The sequence below is a fragment of the Bombina bombina genome, chromosome 2, assembly GCF_027579735.1.
Source record: "Bombina bombina isolate aBomBom1 chromosome 2, aBomBom1.pri, whole genome shotgun sequence".
Classification (NCBI taxonomy): Eukaryota; Metazoa; Chordata; class Amphibia; order Anura; family Bombinatoridae; genus Bombina; species Bombina bombina.
Window position 1 is genome coordinate 229,537,045 of NC_069500.1, and position 24,574 is coordinate 229,561,618.

Sequence of the window (24,574 nt, forward strand, 5' to 3'; positions counted from 1 at the left end):
CGATATGACGAGTCCACGGATTTCATCCTTACTTGTGGTATATCGCCTCCTGGTCAGCAGGAAGTGGCAAAAAGCTCCACAGCAGAGTTGCATATATAGCCCCTCCCTTCCCTCCCCCTCCAGTCATTCGACCGAAGTTAGGAAGAGAAAGGAAAGGCCAAGGAGCAGAGGTGACTGAAGGTAAATGAAAATAACAGGGTGGGCCGTGGACTCGTCATATTGTAAAAGAATTCAATTTATCAGGTAGGCATAAATTTCCTTTTCTTTTACAAGATATGACGAGTCCAAGGATTTCATCCTTACTTGTGGGATACAATACCAAAGCTATAGGACACGGATGAAAGGGAGGGACAAGACAGGAACCTAAACGGAAGGCACCACTGCTTGAAGAACCTTTCTCCCAAAAACAGCCTCAGAAGAAGCAAATGTATCAAATTTGTAAAAGTATGAAGAGACGACCAAGTTGCAGCCTTGCAAATCTGTTCAACAGAAGCATCATTTTTAAATGCCAATGAGGAAGCCACAGCCCTAGTAGAATGAGCCGTAATTCTTTCAGGAGGCTACTGTCCAGCAGTCTCGTATGCCAAACGGATGATACTCTTCAGCCAAAAAGAAAGAGGCAGCCGTAGCTTTCTGACCCCTACGTTTCCCAGGAAAAACCACAAACAAAGAAGATGTTTGACGAAAATCCTTAGTCGCCTGCAAATAAAATTTAAGGCACAAACTTCTTAGAAGAAGGAACAACAATTTCCTGATTAATATTCTTGTTAGAAATAACCTTAGGAAGAAAACCAGGTTTGGTACTTAACACCACCTTATCCGCATGGAATATAAGGTAAGGTGGATCACATTGTAAAGCCGAAAGCTCAGAAACTCTGCGAGCAGAAGAAATGGCAACCAAAAATAAAACTTTCCAAGATAATAACTTAATATCTATTGAATGCATGGGTTCAAACGGAACCCCTTGAAGAACTTTAAGAACTAAATTCAAACTCCAAGGAGGAGCAATTGGTCTAAACACAGGCCTGATTCTAGTCAGAGCCTGACAAAAAGATTGAACATCTGGAACATCTGCCAGACGTTTGTGTAGCAAAATGGACAAAGCAGAAATCTGTCCCTTTAAGGAACTTGCTGACAACCCTTTCTCCAATCCTTCTTGGAGAAAAGATAAAATCCTGGGAATCCTAACTCTACTCCATGAGCAGCCCTTGGATTCGCACCAATAAAGATATTTACACCATATCTTATGTTAACTCTTTCTAGTAACAGGCTTACGTGCCTGGATTAAGGTATCAATGACAGAATCAGAGAACCCTCGCTTAGATAAAATCAAGCGTTCAATCTCCAAGCAGTCAGCTGCAGAGAAACCAGATTCAGATGAAGGAAGGGTCCCTGAATGAGAAGGTCCTGCCGCAATGGAAGCTTCCATGGCGGCAGAGAGGACATGTCCACCAGATCAGTATACCAAGTCCTGCGAGGCCACGGAGGAGCGATGAGAATCACTGATGCCCTCTCCTGTTTGATTTGAGCAATCAACCGGGAAAGGAGAGCAAACGGCTGGAACACAAAAGCTAGGTTGAAAGACCAAGGCACTGCCAAGGCATCTATCAGTTCGGCCTGAGGATCCCTGGACCTGGATCCGTACCTTGGAAGCTTGGCATTCTGTCGAGATGCCATCAGATCCAATTCCGGTCTGCCCCACCTGAGAATCAGGGTAGCAAAGACCTTCGGGTAAAGTTCCCATTCCCCCCGGATGAAACGTCTGTCTGCTCAAAAAATCCGCTTCCCAGTTGTCGACTCCTGGGATGTAAATTGCTGACAGATAACAAGAGTGAGCCTCCGCCCACCGAATTATCTTGGATACTTCTGTCATCGCCAAGGAACTCCTTGTTCCTCCCTGATGATTGATGTAAGCCACAGTCGTGATGTTGTCCAACTGAAATCGGATGAATTTGGCCGATGCCAATTGAGGCCAAGCTTGAAGCGCATTGAATATCGCTCTCAATTCCAGAATTTTTATGGGAAGTAGAGACTCCGCTCGAGTCCACACTCCCTGAGCCTTCAGGGAACTCCAAACAGCCCCCCATCCTAGTAGACTGGCATCCGTTGTCACTATCACCCATGTGGGTCTGCGGAAGCACGTCCCTTGGGACAGATGATCCGGCGACAACCACCAAAGAAGAGAGTCTCTTGTCTCCTGATCCAGATCTATCTGAGGAGACAAATTTGCATAATCTCCATTCCACTATCTGAGCATGCTCAGTTGTAGAGGTCTGAGAAGAAAACGCGCAAACGGAATGTCGTCCATTGCTGCCACCATCAATCCAATTACCTCCATGCACTGAGCCACTGATGGCCAAGGAGTGGTCTGAAGGGTTCGGCATGTCTCCAGAATCTTTAACATTCTGACTTCCGTCAAAAAGATTTTCATGGATACGGAATCTATTAGAGTTCCCAGGAAAGGAACCTTTGTCTGTGGAATTAGTGAACTCTTTTCTAGATTCACCTTCCACCCATGAGTCCTTAGAAAGGACAGAACCATGTCTGTATGGGACTTTGTCAGTTGAAACAACGACGCCTGGATTAGAATATCGTCTAGATAAGGCGCCACTGCAATGCCCCGCGGTCTGAGACCCGCTAGTAAGGACCCTAGAACTTTCGTGAAAATTCTGGGTGCCGTGGCCAACCCGAAAGGAAGTGCCACAAACTGAAAATGTTTGTCCAGGAAGGCAAACTTTAGAAACTTGTGATGATCTCTGTGGATAGGAATGTGAAGATATGCATCCTTTAAATCCACGGTAGTAATATATTGACCCTCCTGGATCAATGGAAGAATTGTCCGAATTGTCTCCATCTTGAAGGATGGGAGTCTGAGAAACTTGTTTAGACTCTTGAGATCTAAAATGGGTCTGAACGTTCCCTCTTTTTTTGGGGACCACGAAAAGATTTGAGTAAAACCCCTGTCCCTGTATTGGAACGGGACAAATTACTCCCATGGTAGAGAGGTCTTTTCCACAACGTAAGAACGCCTCTTTTTTTATCTGGTCTACAGACAATCGTGAAAGAAGAAACCTTCCCCTCGAAAGGGAATTTTTGAACTCCAGTTGGTACCCCTGAGACACTATTTCTAGTGTCCAGGGATCCTGAACATCTCTTATCCAAGCCTGGACAAAGAGAGAAAGTCTGCCCCCTACTAGGTCCGGTCCGGGACCGGGGGCCGTCCCTTCATGCTGTCTTGGGAGCAGCAGCAGGCTTCTTGGGTTGTTTATTCTTGTTCCAAGTCTGATTGGGTCTCCAGACGGGCTTGGACTGTGCGAAGTTCCCTTCCTGTTTAGAGGAAGAGGAAGGGACACCTTTGAAATTTCGAAAGAAACGAAAATTACTCTGTCTCCTTTGTTTGGACGTCTTGTCCTGAGGGAGGAGATGACCCTTACCTCCTGTAATGTCAGAGATAATCTCTTTCAATTCAGGCCCAAATAAAGTCTTTCCTTTAAATCTAAGCTATTAGCTATTCCTTTCAGAGGATACATCCGCAGACCAAGATTTCAACCATAATGCTCTGCGTGCTACAATGGCCAAACCTGCATTCTTAGCCGCCAACTTGGCAATCTGAAAGGCGGCGTCCATAACAAAGGATTTGGCTAGTTTAAGGGCCTTGATTCTATCCAATTATTCCTCCAAATGAGTCTCAGTCTTAACAGACTCTTCTAGGGCATCAAACCAAAAGGCAGCCACAGTTGTAACAGGTACAATGCAGACCGTTGGTTGCAATAGAAACCCCTGATGAACAAACAGCTTCTTTAGAAGACCCTCCAAATTTTTATCCATACTGTCCTTGAAGGAATAGTCGTACGCTTAGCTAGAGTAGAAATAGCTCCCTCCACCTTAGGAATCGTTTGCCAAACATCCCTAACGGTGTCAGGTAAAGGATACATTTTCTTAAATATAGGGGAAGGAGAAAAATGTATACCTGGCCTTTCACATTCCTTGTTAATAATTTCCGAAATTATTTTAAGAATCAGATAAAAACCATCAGCGTAAGTAGGAACCTCCAAATATCTGTCTGTCTATCTTACACAATTTCTCTGCAGGAACTACAATAGAGTCACAGTTGTCCAGAGTTAACAAAACCTCCCGCATTAACAGGCAAAGGTGTTCAAGTTTAAATCTGAAGGATATCACGTCCGAATCTGCCTTGGATAATGCACTACCTGAGTCAGGAGTCAGACAATTCTCCTTCTGATAAAACCTTCCTACCCCCCCCCCCCTTTCAGAGTCCTGGGAGGGAAGATTGGAGATCGCCATCAAGGAATCAGAAGTCGCCTGGACTACCTGGGTTTCTATTCTATTACGTTTACCCTGAAGTACTGGTAACTTAGATAACACCTCAGTCAGGGTTGAGGACATAACAGTAGCCATATCCTGCAGAGTGAATGATGCAGACACCGATGAAGAACATGGCGTCGCCTGTGTGGGCGTTATGGGCTGAGACGCTTGGGATTGAACTTTATCCTGAACCTCATCATTCTGAGTACAATCATTATTATCATAAGATAAGAAAATTTGCTCTTTACACTGTAATGCCCTAGTAATACATGTGGGACAAAGTGTAACAGGGGGTTCCACAATGGCATTTAAACACATAAGGCATGCACTATGCTCATCCATCTTAATAAAGTGAACACATAGCAAAAAAATTACTCACTCACAGAATTCTATTGCAAAATAAAAATATTGAGTACTGTTTCTTTAAGGACTCAAATCACAAATATATCAGTTTTTTATTTTTGAATTGAAAATTAAAAAAAAAAAAAAAAATTACTACTGTATTGTAAAGGAGAAAATTCTCAAAGTTCACCTTCCCCTTTTACACCGTGTATATATGATTTGGCAATAACCCACAACTATAAAAAAATAGATTGCTTCTAAATTTGAAAGAGCCTCAATACCTTGCCGCAGCTCTGCTGCAGCTCCTACCTGCACCTGTGACCGGAACAATAATAATCAAATGCGCAATCCGGAAAGCAGGCTAGAGGCTGAGACGACCAAACTAATACACTGACTGCGCTATGAAAGTGTGCAAAGTCTAGCTCCGCCCTCGTGGACTTAAATCAACACGCTCTATTCAGACAGCCCATATCCGCCATTAATCTGAGATCAAAACATCATATGCACTCCGAAATAGGCTAAACACCGTTTTCTCTAACCCCTTGCGTCAGCCAGCCTCATGAAAAAAACAGCCCCCACACAACTTCCCAGCACTTCAAGGCACACACGCCTGCATGTCTAGTAGTAACATATAACACAATAATCCCTAGCTTTCTTTAATAAACTTTGTCAGAGAACTAGGTACATTATGTCCTCCTTACATGCATACCAGCGCTTCTAGGTAATAGCCTGCTAGAGTGTCTGGTTCTGTCACTGCTTTACTTGTATATACATACCATACAAAGCATAGTAAAAATACAGTCCATCTGAGAGTCTGTTCTGTGTCCCAGAATAAAAGAACTGCACTTACCTTCATGATAACTTCACAGTGTCAAGAGGTGTCACCTATCCTCCTGAGGTCCTGTGAAACAGAGAAGTCTTAGTTAAGATTTTCTAAGACTATGTACATCAAACGCAGCACAATCCTGGGAGGCACAGTGGAGACAAAAATCCACCAGTTCCCATAGTCTAAAAAGACTACTTGAAGCTGCTCTGAAATAAAATAGTACAATTTTGCACCATTTAAAAACAAAAAAACTATTAATTGAAGAATCTAAACACCTCACTTTAGCTCTTCCTATCACTAACACAGGCAAAGAGAATGACTGGGGGGGAGGGAAAGGAGGGGCTATATAGGCAGCTCTGCTGTGGAGCTCTTTGCCACTTCCTGCTGACCAGGACCAGGCGATATCCCACAAGGATGAAATCCGTGGACTTGTCATATCTTGTAAAAGAAAAACTTTTAATATTGGCCTGGCCAGGTAAGGGTAAAAAGGGGTGGGGAGTCTGTGTGGGAGTGGGACCTTTTTGTCCATTTGTCAAAGGCGGGAACCGAAACAAGCGTTGACAGAGGACTCGCGCCCATCACGCTAAGAGTGGCATTGTTACTACCTCCTAAGTGAAAGTGAGCCTATTGCAGCTGCATGCAAAATATGTCCTAAGGGCAGTACATCTGTCAGATGGGATATTACAACTTCAGATGAAGGGGATGATTTAACAAAATGTCGGACGGACATAATCTGCTGTAGCGGATCATGTCCGCCCGACATCACTAAATGCCGACAGCATACGCTGTCGGCATTTAACAATGCACAAGAATTTCTAGTGAAATGCTTGTGCAATGCCGCCCCCTGCACATTCGCGGCCAGTCTGCCACTAGCAGGGGGTGTCAATCATCCTGATCGTATCTGATCTGGATGATTGCTGTCTGCCATCTCAGAGGTGGCAAACAAGTTAAGGAGCAGTGGTCTAAAGACCCCTGCTTCTTAACTTACATTTCCAAGAGGCTCGCAAGGAATAAGCAGCATCCGCTGCTTCATAAATATACATAGAAGTGTGAAAGTTCAGTGGACCAGGTGTCTGTATATGGCCGTTTATATGATACTTCTCTATATACAAAAAAAAAAAAAAAAGTATTTTCTCAACATCTGTTATGTGCGCTGCACAGATAGAGAATATTGTTGTACATATCACGTCGCTGATTATATATGGCACATCTTGTATTTGAAATGAGGCTGTTTTTGCATATAAATTTGAAAAAGTAATTAAGGTGGAAAATCACAGAACTGCATATTGCTTTACATGAGCATATGTGCTTGATTTACTTAGAAGCACTTTAAAGAAACTTCTCATTGATTAACTTTCTAACTAAATTGCTCATATCTACCTTACCACAGGTCACCAAGCAATCAGCAGCTCCTAAGCCTACCTAGGTATCCTTTTCAACAATGGATACCAAGAAAACCAAACAAATTAAATAATAGAAATACATTGGAAAGTTGTTTAAAATAGTATGTTCAACTTCTATCTAAATCATGAAAGAAAATTAAAACAAGGGTTTTATGTCCAATTGTCCATTAAAATATTATCCACTTATAGTACCATATCCATATTATATTGTGCTATTGGTGTGCTATATATATATATATATACACACACACACACACACACACAGGTAGCCCTCAGTTTACGCCAGGGTTAGGATCCAGAAGGAATGGTTGTAAATCAAAACCGTTGTAAATTGAAACCCAGTTTATAATGCAAGTCAATGGGAAGTGAGGGAGTTAGGTGTTACTTATGACAATTTTGAGAGGGCCTGGAACCTAATACATTATTTTTAAAGCTTTGAAATGAAGACTTTAAATGCTAAACAGCATTATGAACCTAATAAAATAATCACACAACACAGACTTCACTTGCATTTTTCTGCAAACCGTTCTTTCTATGCATTCCAAACTGGACTGATTTATAGACAGGAAGAGCTTGTTCCTTTGAAATCTGCTCGATAGCTCAGGTCTGGTTAAACAGATTAATTTCAGATTGCTTGGCTTTGCTGCAGCACAAGCGGAGAGCTCCACCTACTGGCTATTTTAATAAATGCACTGCTTCTCAATAGCAGTCACATGACTGGGAAAAAAGGTTGTTATTCTGAAACGATGTCAATCGAGATATATATATATATTAAAGAAGAACTGGATCCAAAGGACGGCCTCCGTTGTTAGATGCGATCCAAGAACAGCCGGCACACAGGAAATTTTTCAAACTCCGATTTATTCACAAAAAAGAGAAACCAGACGTTTCGGCTCTATCGTGAGCCTTTTTCAATGGTATACAGACCATTGAGCTCCGGTCTGTATACCATTGAAAAAGGCTCACGATAGAGCCGAAACGTCTGGTTTCTCTTTTTTGTGAATAAATCGGAGTTTGAAAAATTTCCTGTGTGCCGGCTGTTCTTGGATCGCATCTAACAACGGAGGCCGTCCGTTGGATCCAGTTCTTCTTTACTATATGTATTTACTCTGCCGAGCACCTGGTGGATGATTAGCTGGCGATTGCCGTTTCCCACGAACGATATAGATAGAGATATATATATATATATATATATATATATATCCTATATTATAAAAGACAAGAGTTTGTCTGAAGCCGTCATGCGCAGTTCAGACAAACTCTTGCAGCTGATCGCACGCGCACCCACCCGACAGCAGCGCGAGGACCCGGCAGCACAGCTGATCGCAAAAACAAAGCAGCGCGAGGACCGGCAAGTGGAGGATGAATGAATGAATATAACACAACACGGCCCGTGTGAACGGGCTTTAGGACTAGTATGTGTATATATACACTGTGTGCAGAATTATTAGGCAAATGAGTATTTTGACCACATCATCCTCTTTATGCATGTTGTCTTACTCCAAGCTGTATAGGCTCGAAAGCCTACTACCAATTAAGCATATTAGGTGATGTGCATCTCTGTAATGAGAAGGGGTGTGGTCTAATGACATCAACACCCTATATCAGGTGTGCATAATTATTAGGCAACTTCCTTTCCTTTGGCAAAATGGGTCAAAAGAAGGACTTGACAGGCTCAGAAAAGTCAAAAATAGTGAGATATCTTGCAGAGGGATGCAGCACTCTTAAAATTGCAAAGCTTCTGAAGCGTGATCATCGAACAATCAAGCGTTTCATTCAAAATAGTCAACAGGGTCGCAAGAAGCGTGTGGAAAAACCAAGGCGCAAAATAACTGCCCATGAACTGAGAAAAGTCAAGCGTACAGCTGCCAAGATGCCACTTGCCACCAGTTTGGCCATATTTCAGAGCTGCAACATCACTGAAGTGCCCAAAAGCACAAGGTGTGCAATACTCAGAGACATGGCCAAGGTAAGAAAGACTGAAAGACGACCACCACTGAACAAGACACACAAGCTAAAACGTCAAGACTGGGCCAAGAAATATCTCAAGACTGATTTTTCTAAGGTTTTATGGACTGATGAAATGAGAGTGAGTCTTGATGGGCCAGATGGATGGGCCCGTGGCTGGATTGGTAAAGGGCAGAGAGCTCCAGTCCGACTCAGACGCCAGCAAGGTGGAGGTGGAGTACTGGTTTGGGCTGGTATCATCAAAGATGAGCTTGTGGGGCCTTTTCGGGTTGAGGATGGAGTCAAGCTCAACTCCCAGTCCTACTGCCAGTTTCTGGAAGACACCTTCTTCAAGCAGTGGTACAGGAAGAAGTCTGCATCCTTCAAGAAAAACATGATTTTCATGCAGGACAATGCTCCATCACACGCGTCCAAGTACTCCACAGCGTGGCTGGCAAGAAAGGGTATAAAAGAAGAAAATCTAATGACATGGCCTCCTTGTTCACCTGATCTGAACCCCATTGAGAACCTGTGGTCCATCATCAAATGTGAGATTTACAAGGAGGGAAAACAGTACACCTCTCTGAACAGTGTCTGGGAGGCTGTGGTTGCTGCTGCACGCAATGTTGATGGTGAACAGATCAAAACACTGACAGAATCCATGGATGGCAGGCTTTTGAGTGTCCTTGCAAAGAAAGGTGGCTATATTGGTCACTGATTTGTATTTGTTTTGTTTTTGAATGTCAGAAATGTATATTTGTGAATGTTGAGATTTTATATTGGTTTCACTGGTAAAAATAAATAATTGAAATGGGTATATATTTGTTTTTTGTTAAGTTGCCTAATAATTATGCACAGTAATAGTCACTTGCACACACAGATATCCCCCTAAAATAGCTATAACTAAAAACAAACTAAAAACTACTTCCAAAACTATTCAGCTTTGATATTAATGAGTTTTTTGGGTTCATTGAGAACATGGTTGTTGTTCAATAATAAAATTAATCCTCAAAAATACAACTTGCCTAATAATTCTGCACTCCCTGTATATATATATATATATATATATATATATATATATATATATATATATATATATATATATATATATATATATATATATATATATATATATATATATATATATATATATATATATACACACACACACATATATATATATATACACACATATATATATATATATATATATATATATATATATATATATATATATATATATATATATATATACACATACATACACACATATATACACACACATACACACTAAGTGCCATCCTTTAGGAATTATATATTATACATCAGCAGTATAAGCATGGAGCAGCAGCCCCTCTAAAATAAGCATATAGACCCCAGCAGTACAGTGGAGCAGGTTCCTAGGCAGACTGACACTGTGGGAACGTACAGCAGACATCAGCGAGGCTGTACATGAACCTGTCCTCATGCACACCAAGTAAGGGCACCAAACACAGCAACACCAGCTCCTTAGAGACACTGCAGAAAAATTTTCACTAAAAAATTCTCATAGCAGAAAATGAAAAAAGTTCTGCCTCTGGGCACAGTCCTAGTGCTGTTTTAGTTTTCCCTGGGGATGCCTAGGTAGACATTTTTTTTTACAACATGATGATTTTTTTCTTGATATGTTATTATTTCTTATGTGTATTTGTGCTATTCAGATTGTACAGAATTTACGACTGAGGGCATATTTTTTTTTTAATACACTTTGTACATGTGCTATTGCAGAGGTTTTGTGTATCTTACTTTATTTAATAAAGCAAATACAGCAAGGATATTTCTTTAACAGACAATATTGACTGACACAGTTCTGTAGTATTGCTGTATGGGTATCCTTTGCATTGATTAGGCCAACATAATGACATAGGCTGGAGGAGCAGGGCCCTCCTCTTCCTGTACTATATTTGTTTAGTTTTGTTAAATCCTTGCCATCGTATACTACTATCATTGTACCCAGCACTACAGAATTTGGCGGCGCTATACAAATAAATAAGAGGCCGGGCGGACAATTTTACCAGCTAGGGAATCTGTCAGCCCGTGTTTACAGCGAGCAGGCAGCGGGCACTGTACCTCAGTTGTCCTGCATGTATTTTTGCACAAGGCGGCTGAAGTGCCGCCCCTGCTCTTGTTTGACCAATCAGGATGATTTATTGTCATCACCTCCACTACTTAATAAATATAGCCTAGAGTGGTTATCTTTTTATGCTACTTGTGTGACATAAGTGCTTGTAAGCTTGAGCCATGTTTAATAACACTTTAATCTGTTCCTTGTTATGCCATTTTGATGTCTCCATTTACTTAACATCTGGTTGACTCTTATTGGTTTAACACCATTGAAAATTCACAATTTACCAAAATCATCAGTTTGAGCCCAGACCTCTATTAATTTCAGATATATTTATTACCTGGACAACTCTGAATTCATTGGTACTGTTGGGCTAGTAGGGCCACCTGACCCACACACTGTCTGCCATGTCGGGCACACTCAGTCAGACAATACTGACAGTAGTTTGTCCACCAAGAACCCATCCCCAAATCAACCCAGGACAGACGGAATCACAAAATAGTACCACTGCCATCATGGTTGGAGACCTGAATGCCCTAGTTAGTGCCTGTGCTGTGCCAGCCAGAGCTAGGCCAGCCCGCTGCCCATGCTTACTGCCATGCCACCTGCAGATCAAAAATGTCTCAATGTGATAGTTTAGTGAGATTGTGTGAAGCCACGCCCACAAGCCACACCCCTTCACACTGCACACACCTCTGTCACTCCCATTTTAAAAAGTGTCCAGGAATTGGCTGGCCAAAAGGTGAGAAACCTAAATTGCCCATATCTCAAGCACATTTGCATTTAAAAAAATTAAAAATGGGTTTGGTATATACTTTGACAAGTGTTCTAAAAATCTTGTGATTTGAAAAAAATGATGCAGTGTTGCTCTTGTGCTAAAACACCTGTTCTCTCATGTAGTAAAAAGTAGATATGTGCATGGCTAAAAAAATTTGGTTCGGATCGATTCGGACTTTTCGAATTTCGTTTCAGATCGATTGGAATTCGGCAAAATTTGAATGAATTTGTTTCGGATTTATTCGGATTCTAATGAATTCGTTTCGGATTCGAATAAATTCGGCTGAAATCGGTTCTATTCGGTTCCGAAATTCGTTATGTTTTAGGTGGGATATGCTGTGTATTAGACTAGTATTATATGTACTGTATATTAGGTGTAAATACTAGTGTAATACACGGCCATCCGAATCTACCGAATAAAGTCAGTAGTTAAGAGCTTTATGGGCTAACACCGGAATATAAAGCTCTTAACTACAGTGCTAAAGTACACTAACACCCATAAACTACCTATGAACCACTAAACCGAGGACCCCCCACATCGCAAACACTATAATAAAATTATTTAACCCCTAATCTGCCGACCGGACATCGCCGCCACCTACATTATAGCTATTAACCCCTAATCTGCTGTCCCTAACATCGCCGACCCTACATTATAGTTAATCTGCCCCCCCCCCCCACGTTGCCACAACCTATCTACAAGAATTAACCCCTAATCTGCCGACCGGACATCGCCGCCACTATAATAAATGTATTAACCCCTAAACCGCCGCACTCCCGCCTCGCAAACACTATAATAAATTTTATTAACCCCTAATCTGCCCTCCCTAACATCGCCGCCACCTACCTACAATTATTAACCCTTAATCTCCCGCCCCTAACGTCGCCGCTACTATAATAAAGTTATTAACCCCTAAACCTAAGTCTAACCCTAACACCCCCTAACTTAAATATAATTTAAATAAAACAAAATAAATTTACTATAATTAAATAAATTAATCATATTTAAAACTAAATACTTACCTGTAAAATAAACCCTAATATAGCTACAATATAACTAATAGTTACATTGTAGCTATTTTAGGATTTATATTAATTTTACAGGCAACTTTGTATTTATTTTAACTAGGTAAAATAGCTATTAAATAGTTATTTACTGTTTAATAGCTACCTAGTTAAAATAATTACAAAATTACCTGTAAAATAAATCCTAACCTAGGTTACAATTAAACCTAACACTACACTATCATTAAATAATTAAATAAATTAACTACAAGTACCTACAATTAAATAAACTAAATTACAAAAAAAAAACCCACTAAATTACAAAAAATAAAAAAATATTACAAGAATTTTAAACTAATTACACCTAATCTAAGCCCCCTAATAAAATAACAAAGCCCCCCAAAATAAAAAAATGCCCTACCCTATACTAAATTACAAAAGTTAACAGCTCTATTACCTTACCAGCCCTTAAAAGAGCCTTTTGCGGGGCATGCCCCAAAGAAAACAGCTCTTTTGCCTGTAAAAAAAAAAACACAATACCACCCCCAACATTACAACCCACATACCCCTACTCTAACCCAAACCCCCCTTAAATAAACCTAAACACTACCCCCCTGAAGATCTCCCTACCTTGAGTCGTGTTCACTCAGCCGGGCCGAAGTCTTCATCCGATGGGGCAGAAGAGGACATCCAGACCGGCAGAAGTCTTCATCCAAGCGGGGCAAGAAGAGGTCTTCCATCCATCAGAAGTCTTCATCCAGGCGGCATTTTCTATCTTCTATTATAGTGGCGGTGATCTCCGGTTGGCAGATTAGGGGTTAATACTCGTAGTTAGGTTGCGGCGACGTGGGGGGGCAGATTAGGGGTTAATGAAATTTATTATATAGTGTTTGCGAGGCGGGAGTGCGGCAGTTTAGGGGTTAATACATTTATTATAGTGGCGGCGATATCTGGTCGGCAGATTAGGGGTTAATTCTTGTAGTTAGGTTGCAGTGACGTGGGGGGGCAGATTAAGGGTTAATAAAATTTATTATAGGGTTTGCAAGGCGGGAGTGTGGCGGTTTAGGGGTTAATACATTTATTATAGTAGCGGCGAGGTCCGGTCGGCAGATTAGGAGTTAATAAATGTAGTTAGGTTGCGGCGACGTTAGGGGCAGCAGATTAGGGGTACATAGGTATAATGTAGGTGGCGGCAGTGTCAGGAGCGGCAGATTAGGGGTTAATAAGATAATGCAGGTGTCAGCGATAGCGGGGGCGGCAGATTAGGGGTTAATAAGTGTTAGATTAGGGGTGTTTATATTCGGGGTTCATGTTAGGGTGTTAGGTGCAGACTTAGTGTTTCCCCATAGGAAACAATGGGGCTGCGTTAAGAGCTGAACGCTGCTTTTTTGCCGAAACTGCCCCATTGTTTCCTATGGGGGAATGCCGAATTTTACCGAGCTAATTCGGATTTATTCGGAGATACGGCAGCTATTTCGGATTAATTCGGTAGATTCAGAAGTATTTTAATTCAGAAATTCAAATCGATACGAATCTCCGAATTTACCGAATTTACGAATAAATCCAAAAACGAATCGCACATGTCTAGTAAAAAGGTGTATTTGCACATATATTTTGTGTTGCACTAATTAACTCCTCTGAAACTGCACGACAATTAAAGGATTTTTTTCCAACATACAGCAATCAATAGAAGTTACACTTTTAAGACATTACTAAGAAACATGTAATACAACAAAACCTTTAACTTTTTTTGTATCAGTGACACTAAATCTACATCTTTAAATGGACAGTAGACACCAGAATTTTTATTGTTTAAAAAATAGATAATCCCTTTATTACCCATTCCCTAGTTTTGCACAACCAACACAGTTATATGAATACACTTTTTACCTCTGTGATTATCTTGTATCTAAGCCTCTACAAACTACCCCCTAATATCTGTTCTTTTGACAGGCATCCATTTAAATCAATCAGAGGCCTTCGAGAGAACAAAGCAAAATTGGTGATAAAAGTAAATTGGAAAATCGTTTAAAATTATATTCTCTATCTGAATCATGAAAGTTTATTTTGGACTAGACTGTCCCTTTAACTTTTAAAACAGTCCACTCTCTTATACTTAGCTTTTTGATACATTTTAACCGATTCTTGACTTTGCCCTCTGTTCAATACAGCATAAAGTTAGACCACTGGTTTCAAACCTGTTCTCAGGCCTCCCCAACAGACCAGATTTTCAGGTTTACCTTGGGCGAGAGCAGGTAAAATAACCATGTTTACTAATCAGCTGATTGTTTCACCTGTGCTCCAGTTCAGATATACACAACATCTGTAAAGAAATCATCCAGCTGCTTGTATCTTTAAAAGACATTTATTTCTCACAATAGTGCAGGGTCCAATAGACAAAGCAACGCTTCGGGCTTACACTCAGCCCTTATTCATGCTTAATCTAAATATCACCAACATTGTGATTTAAATAGAGCATTTAAAAATTAGAGCGCCAAAAAATACCTATATTCTATCCACAAAATCTGGCCTGTAAGGGAGGCCTGAGGACAGGTTTGAAAACCAGTGAGTTAGACTATGTTAAAAATGAATAGAAAGGTTGGGGGCGGAGCTAGCTACGGACTGGAGCAGATGTATGGTGAAGGAGCTCTGTAGCCAAAACGGCATAAAGCAGCCCTTTCAGGCTAAAGAAAGGTATCATTGATCATTTTTATTGCGAGTTAACATCTCTATACTACTTAAAAGAAATTTGCCTAACCGAGGAGAGATCTTTATTAAGCTACCCAGTTTGAAGCACCGAGGGCAGTGGAGAGCGGCCATCTTTTTTCCCGGGTGGCGCAGTATAGCCGGCTATCATGGAGGCTCTTTATAGCAAAATAGATGCAGCGCTGCACAACATGGAGAAGGAGCTTAGCCTCTTACTTAATGGATATGACTCCCCTCAACAAGTATCCATAATGGAACGAGGGAACATTGAAACAGCCTATTCTTCTGCTGATGGAAAAGGAGACAGTCACAAATGGAACTTGGCAATACTCTTGAAGGGGAGCAGGAGACAATAGTGGTGAGTGCGAGAGGAGGCTTTACATCTCCCTTACAACCACATCTTGTTCACATAGCTAAGTCTCCTTTCGCCCCAATACGAGCTTCAGATTTTTATGACAATTGGGATGATGTCTGGGCGCAACAGATCTGTGTGACTCTAGCTCTTAATGCATCACCCGGTAGCGCAATCATGGACACCCTGAACTCTCCTACTTGTGTTGTGATCGGAGACATCCGGGCGGTCCAGGAGCCTCATTCCCTCAAGAAATGTCAGCTGTATGCGGAGACTGGTCGTTTGGCGGCACACTTAAGCGCTGCAACAATGACCGGCTTTGTCTTTGGCACCGGAGCCAGAGAATCGTTCCAGGGGATTAAAGAGACTGCCGGAGTTGATATGGAGCTTTCTAATACTATGCCTCTGCACTATGCCATTGGGGCCAGCTTCCAGGAGGAAAGCTTATAACAGGCAAGATCCATGAACCTTTCAAATGTGGAGTGGGTTAAACATAAAGGCAACAGCTAGGCCTTTAGGAAGAGGAGCCTTCATTGTTATTTCTCCTGGACACATAAATGAGAACTCTCAAGTTATTAACTCTGTGCATACCACTCAACTTACCGGCTAAATAATCTGTTATGAGCATTCTTTTAAAGTACTCAAACTAATGTACCAAACTGTTAAACGGTTAAATATAGACAAGCCTTCCTTCAGTGATGTCAATTTTAGGGATATCCAGCTTGACATGGTTAATTTAGATTGCATTTTGTGCATATTACATTAGGCACAGGGTTATGTGATAGCAGACCTGTTGTTGATTGATACACTATTGAACTGTTCCACCTAACTCTAGTATCGATATCATGTTGTTACGCCCTTTTGATGGTGTTCTTTATAATTATCATATAGGGGATCTCTACTCATTGATAGGGGGTTGCTCTATTTTATACCCTTTTATATATCACTTGTTTGAATAGCTTTATGCAGATCCGGACGGATATAACTGTTTACTTCATATGTTTTCGCTCTTTACTAACCTTGCTATTTTCTATGTCTCTCTCCCCACCACGCTCTAAAATTGTAACTAGAATTGGTTGAGCAGGGATAATTCTAATGCTTTAAAGCCCTTTATAGAACTCTAATCAAGGTTTTATTTTAGATGAGAGATGATCTTAGCATTAGTTTATTTTAGTCAATTTGTTTACCTGTATACTACCATTTCATGTATATTCCTCACTGGTGCCTATAATATGATTCAGTCTATGCGTTTCATTATACATTGCTCCCTTTACATGTACATATCCACAATTCTAGTTTTGGGATAAAGCATTATATAGATAGTGTTTATTATGTGGTGTGTTGGCCCTACACTAGATTGTATATAATGATTTTTGTAATTTCACTCTAGTCTTGCCTGACATTAGGCATGCATATTATCTGAGAAGATATACCGGGCAATATCCTAGTCTCTATTAGTTTAATTGCAAGACCCAAATTTGGCTTAATGCGCATTACCATAGATACCTTAAGATATAAGTTGTAAAGATGTACTCTGTATATATAACCCCCAAGCCCTGATTCTTTATACATCGGCCTTATTCTTATATCTTAACCTGGGGGGCTATACATCATGCTTTAGGCCCAGGGGTATAGGGCCCATGCTCCTGGGTCAGCGCTATAACGTTGAATACTTATTCACAAGAGAGCTCAAATGCGCTTATATCATATATGATGTACCTCAGTTGCTCTATGCTATAATAAAGCGAGGTCTTATTTATATCTGCTTAATTATTACTTGCATGAAGCTGAGAACACATCATCCCCATGTTACGAGAAGGTACTGTTTGATTTTTCTTTATATTTTGTCTGGCTCCGTATCCCCCCCCCTAAGGGTTTTCCCCTTAGGTTCAGTTTACTAATGTAAACTAAGGAACGTCGATTCCATCGCATTCTCCCACCTTTTATCAGATGTTCGATATGAAATAGCGGCCTATAATATTCCCTTTGCTATAAAAGAATTTTCTAGTTTGTTCTTACACATAATCTGGATAGACTATTTGTGAAACTATATTTTATGCACATATAGGTCTTAAAAAAGGTATATACTGACTTATTAGAGCTGCTCCAAATGTTACTCATTTATAATGTACTATATACAGCAATGTTTATATTGAATTAAGTTAATAGTCTGGTTATATATTGGTATTGTCTATAATGATGTGTATAAGTATTTTATATTTGTGTTTTTGTTCTTTTTTTTTCATTCATTGTCTAGTCCAAGGGTCCAAAGGTGGCCCTATATTCCAGACCAAAATGTAATGTTTAAGGTTTGTCCTGCTCTTTTGACTTGCTGTACTATAAAGAACTATTGTTACAAACAGGATGACCCTATATGTATGTAGGAATACATAGATACAAGGGCTCAAAAGTGGTCCTATAGGTTACTTTAAAAACTTGAGGTTAATTTTTAGTTTTTACAAGCCACATAGGCAGCACTTCAATACTAGAATTTTATTTGACTCTTAGTACTTTTTGCTTTCTTTAGGTATTGAATTGCAAGTTTTCATTTATGTTGTACAATATTGTGGTAATGCCTGATCTATGTACAGTACTGTGTATTATTATTATTTACCCTTACAGGTTGAGGGTTTATGTAAAGGACTATTCTGTACCGTTTTATTCTTTTTAACTAAAAAAAAAAAAAAAAAAAAATAATAATAAAAAAAAAAAAAAAAAAAATGTATAGAAAGGTTAAAATTCAAATGAACACCTCATGTGTAGATCAAAAAGGCCACCAGCAAGAAAACGTCCATAGATGCCAAATGGGTACTCACATGTATCAATAGAACTCTTATGTTCTAGTAGTCACAGGCTGATAACTCAGGGTGTATCAGCTAACCCTTGTCCTGGCTTCAGACTGGAAAACAGTCTGCCCCCAGAATGTAGTTCCAACAGATAAGGTGCTTGCACTTTGATTTTTAAATAAACCAGTTTTAACAAAAGCTTATTAAAAACATGAAGCAATAAGTGAAGGGGGCATAGACATATAGCCCCCTGTATGCCAAGATTTTTAAATAAACCATGTTTAACAAAAGCTAAGTGCAAGCACCTTATCTGCTGGAATTGCATCCTGGGGCCTACTGTTCTTGGAACTTGCATCCTGTTTTCCAGTCTAAAGTCAGGACAAGGGTTAGCTGATACACCCCGAGTTATCAGCCTGCGACTGCAAGCACATAAGGGTGCTATTGATACATGTGAGTACCCATTTGGCATCTATCAATGTTTTCTTGCTGGTGGCATTTATGATCTACAACATGAGGCACCCCTCTGTTTTGTCTTTATTTATAGTGCCTGATTTGGATTGATCAAAGAGGAGAGCAGCTGTCCATCCTGTGCCTTCTGTTTGGATATCACACACGTTTGTGGACAGTGCATAGCACTACCCCACCTTTTTGGGACTTTTTATAACCCTACTATTATCAATTTTGTATCCGATTGCATTATATATGATATTATGATGCTATATATCTAACTTATCCTTTATTACAGCTTGCTTATTGTACGGGCTTTAGTCCACTGTTCTGTTTTTTGTCAGAGAGCGACCCCTCTCATTTCTAGTTGTATCAAAATTGAAATGAGCATGAGAAAGATTTTTGCAATATACTTTCACTAACAAAAATGCTTCTATTAAAAGTTATTTCTGTTTCTTTCAGCAGGATAGAATATATATATATATATATATATATATATATATATATATATATATATACACACACACATACATACACATACATACATATACACACACACATTATATATATATATATATATATATATATATATATATATATATATATATATATATATAAAAAACATGGAAGGGAACTGCACTCCAAGACCGGATCAGGTACACATCCTGTGACTCAGCAACATCCAGCCCTGGGTGCTAAATACCACTCCCAAAAAGCTGTGATGTCACCAGAGCCACAGGCAGTTAACCTAAGTCCGGAATGGGTGCAAGAAACAAGGGGTATTACAAATAAAAAGTAATACAACACATAGAAACACCCAGCACTCACCAGCTAGCTCACAGCTAAGATAAAATCACAACTGGAAAGGTTAGTTACCGCATCTGGCCAAATGGGAAAGCTCAGGCACCACGTCAAGGTCCTTTCCATTGCCTGAGTCCCTAACACAGCCACACCATCATGCAAGCTCACAAAGCCAAACAAACTGAGAACAAAGAAGGGGTGCACAGGTGGATGTAATCACCCATAGAAAATACAAAACATGGAAGGGAACTGCACTCCAAGACCGGATCAGGTACACATCCTGTGACTCAGCCGAGCCGCTCAGCGTTATCAGAAGCCATTTGGTTATTTAAGGTGGAGGGGTAATGTACTCTATATACTGCTTTTTGTACTTTCCAAAATGTCTGTATCATGCATTTGAAAAAGGAGATGGAATGCCTCCAAAACGTTATGCATTTTTAATCTAAATATTTATTAAAAGCTAAGTCTTAATCCAACCAGTGAGTGATATATATATATATATATGTGTTGCAGGTAAAGTTGGATATTGGGTTACCCTGGTAAAACGGACATTACCAAAGCGGCTGTGGGTAAAGCCCAATGTATGATGATAAATCGCCTCAGAATGTGGAGTCACTGCATAAAACAAATATAGCATGCACTGTAATTCTCCCATCTTCACTATATTTTTTTTGCCTCCATCTGGGGGGTTCAGGGGGGGGTGAAGGCCCCCTTCTAAACCTCATTCCCCAAGGTTCACTTGGGGTGGATGCCAGAGGATCGGCGGGGTTTCTTCCTTGAACCCCCAGGCAGAGGCAAAATAAATAGTATAGATGGGGGAATTACAGTACATCTGGCTTTACCCACAGGAACTTGGGTAATGTCCATTTTAACTGGGTAATCCTAGGATTACCCGGATTTCTTACTTTACCCGTAACATATATATTTCAGGGCAGTTTAACCATTAAACACTTATTAATACACTGCATTATGGATATAATTCCTTTAAAAGGCACACAAAAAAGCTTTGGGTTATAATATAAAATGTGCTAGTCCCATGCTCCCTAGAGAGACTGAAAAAGCAAAATTCCGTAACCTGGGTTTCCTTCAAATTACTGCACTAAATCCAGGTACATTATTGCTCAAAATAAAAGGGATAATAAAATAAAAAAATAAAAATATTTTGCGGTTCAGGCAGAGCAGTTTTAAAAAATGTTTTAAATTTACTTCTATTATCAAATTTGCTTTGTTTTCATGATATTCTTTGTTGAGGAGATACCTAGGTAGGCATCTAGATAACATGGCAGGAAATAGTGCTGCCCTCTACTGCTCTTGTAAATGGATAACATTTTTGCAAAACTGCTGCCATATAACGCTCCAGAAATGGCCGGTGTTCTGTCAGATTCTGTGACCCTTCAGAATTTTCAACCATGCCATCTGCGAAGATATTTTTAAGCATACGTTACTGATGGCAAAATACGACAGAACACCGCCCCATTAGTGGGGCTGTATAACTCATGCAAAACTATTGTGTAGTAACTGCTGATTTAGCCTGGCACCATAAGCACACTCTGCATGCTGTTCTGGGTATTTACCCAGGAGCTCACTGATAGGCATGCTCCGTACATAGTACATGGATTTTCCTGTCCTAATTAAACCAACATATTATTCCCACAGTTCCAGAGGTAGTAAGAAAAATAGCAATGCATTATTGGATTCACCTTAAAGTGAAAGTAAATCCTAGCGTTTTACAAACGCTAGGATTGACTTTTGAAACAAATAAAGGGGACTTTCATTCATGAAGTATACGATACTTCATATAGAAAGCTCCTTTATTTGTTTTAACCGATCGCCGTTTATAGCTGCTACAGCAGCCCACGGCTAAAAAAATTTTTGTTAAGAGGCGACGTTTTCACTTCTTAGCCAATAGCCGTGCAGTAAATCCGGCTCCCATGGGTGCCAAGCCGGATTTACCGCACGGCTATTGGCTAAGAGGTGAAAATGTCACCTCTTAGCAAAAAATTTTTTAGCCATGGCCTGCTGTAGCAGCTAAAAACGGCGATCGGTTAAAACAAATAAAGGAGCTTTCTACATGAAGTATCTTATACTTCATGAATTTAAGTGCCCTTTATTTGTTTCAAAATCAATCCTAGCATTTGTAAAACGTTAGAATTTACTTTCTTTAAACTGTCCCCCCTTATATTTGCAAACAATACATTTTTAGTACAATGTTTCTTTATTAGAATAACAAATTTTAAGAAATACAAGGTTGCAAAATGTAAAGACCAGATGCAATGATATATGCGCTGGCATGCACACTTATGGGTCGCAAAATCTGATGTGTCATGTGCACTCACATATGCAATTATTGGAGCAGAATTGTGTGTGTAATGCGCACTTTGCAGTTGGGTTATACAGCCCTGCAATACTTATAAGTTCTTCTCTCCCTTTAAGCAGAAGACCACTCTGTCATTTAACCGCCAACTCAGAAAGTTTCTGTCCCCATTCTCCTGTTACACCGCTACATACACCTCTTGAAACTGTATAACTGGGGCACATGCATACACACTTAGCAGTTGCAAAATCTGATGGGCAGAAATTCTGTTGGATTTTGCATCCAGTTAAATGGATACAGAAATATGTCCGGAATGCAATTACATCATCTTCGCCCATGCACAGATGGCGTGGGCGCAAAATCTGATGGGTCACAGAATCCAACAGAACATCGGCTTCTAAGCTTACGCCCCTGCTTTTCAAAAAAAGATACCAAGAGAAAAAAGAAAATTTGATAATAGTAAATTAGAAAGTTGTTTAAAATCACATGCTCTGAATCATGAAAGAAAAATTTTGAGGGCAAAAAGAGAACACATCAGAGCTTTCAATAAGGTTTCCAACTCATTTTTATTTTATTTTAAATAACATGTATTGTCTATATATGTCTTTTACACCAGTTTCTGATGGTATATACTATCCATCTGTAGCTATACTAAAAATAGGTTCGGATAGCCCTTTAAGTATAACACAAACTCTGACAGAGTAATGAGCTGTCACCCCTGGCAAGAATGACAGAACTAGAAATATCATATCCGAGAATACTAAAAGCCTCGCCCAGCTCACACACAAGCGCCACTTATCTTACTTCATAACATTAGCAGACTTTTTAATCATATGATCTTACCAGAGCCAGTGTGTCGCCAACTTTAATCTGTCCACCATAACGTAAACCCGAGTTAGGACTCAGTTTCATGCAGTTTTTGCTGCCCTCATCTTTTTGGCCATCGCGGACACTATCCGTGAAAGTTCCGTGCGCACTTACGTAGCAGGTGTTAAAGGTACCAACCGGTGTTTTTTGCACTTCACTCTAGCCACGTCCACACGTAACAAAAACACGCCCACAACCTCTCATTTCGCTTGGTGCGTCAACGTCATTACGTAGCAATACTGTAACTGCGTGGTATCGCCACTAGATGGCAGGTAGTGTTGTACAAGCGCGTTCTGTTAGAAAAAATACAGCAGGACGGCTGGTACTTGTCTTTCTGGTATATCAAAAAATACAGCAGGAAGGCTGGTACTACTACTTGTCTTTCTCTTGTCTTTCTCGTATATCAAAAAATACAGCAGGAAGGCTGGTACTACTACTTGTCTTTCTCTTGTCTTTCTCGTATATCAAAAAATACAGCAGGAAGGCTGGTACTACTACTTGTCTTTCTCGAATATCATCTTTTTTTGTTTACTATTTTAGTTTTAAAGTATGAAAGTGTAAACATAATTTGTTTCATATTATATTTAAGAACTAATTTCTGTTTACATAGTTCTATTTTCAATAACAGCAATTAGATTTTGGTCAAATAGTTTTTTTATTTACTTATTATTTTGTAATTTATTCATCAAAATATTCTTTATGTTACTAAAATCTGAGTTTGTTGTGCTATTTTTTTTGGCAATACAGTACAGGTAGCCCTCAGTTTACGCTGGGGTTAGGTTCCAGAAGGAATGGTTGTAAATCAAAACTGTTGTAAATTGAAACCCAGTTTATAATGTAAGTCAATGGGAAGTGGGGGAGTTAGGTTCCAGGCCCCTCTCAAAATTGTCACAAGTAATACATTATTTTAAAAGCTTTGAAATGAAGAATTTAAATGATAGACAGCATTATAAACCTAATAAAATAATCATACAACACAGAATATATAATTAAATTAAGTTAAATGAACAAAAACATTTGCTAAACAGCATTATAAACCTAATAAAATAATCACACAACACAGACTTCACTTGCATTTTTCTGCAAACAGTTCTTTCTATGCATTCCAATATGGACTGAGTTATAGACAGGAAGATCTTGTTCCTTTGAAATCTGCTCGATAGCTCAGGTCTGGTTAAACTGATTAATTTCAGCTTGCTTGGCTTTGCTGCAACACAAGCGGACAGCTCCATCTACTGGCTATTTTAATAAATGCACTGCTTCTCAATGCTTTTCAATAGCAGCATGACTGGAAAAAAAGGTTGTTATTCTGAAACGGTGTAAATTGAACCGTTGTAAAACGAGGGCCACCTGTATATCATTATTTTATTTCAAAATGAGGGATAACAACAATATTGTACTATTGTGTCTCCAGGAAAGAGTCATATTTAGGGGTGCAAAAGCCCTGTTTTTCTCATAGACGTTCATCAGCCCAGCATTTGTATATCTTAAATTATTATGATTATTATTGTTTTTTTATATATCTTAAATTATTATGATTATTATTATTATTTTTGTTTTATTGTTTATAT

The 24,574-nt window shown here is 39.7% G+C and overlaps 1 protein-coding gene across 1 annotated transcript in view; it reads right to left on the reverse strand.

Annotated features, from left to right (window-relative positions):
* Positions 1–23,177, reverse strand: part of LYSMD3 (LysM domain containing 3) — a 35,152-nt gene extending 11,975 nt beyond the window's left edge. Inside the window, exon 1 of the mRNA XM_053701487.1 lies at positions 22,980–23,177. The gene's annotated coding sequence lies outside the window, so the exon portion shown is untranslated. The remainder of the gene's footprint in view (positions 1–22,979) is intronic.
* Between the last annotated feature and the right edge of the window lie 1,397 nt (positions 23,178–24,574).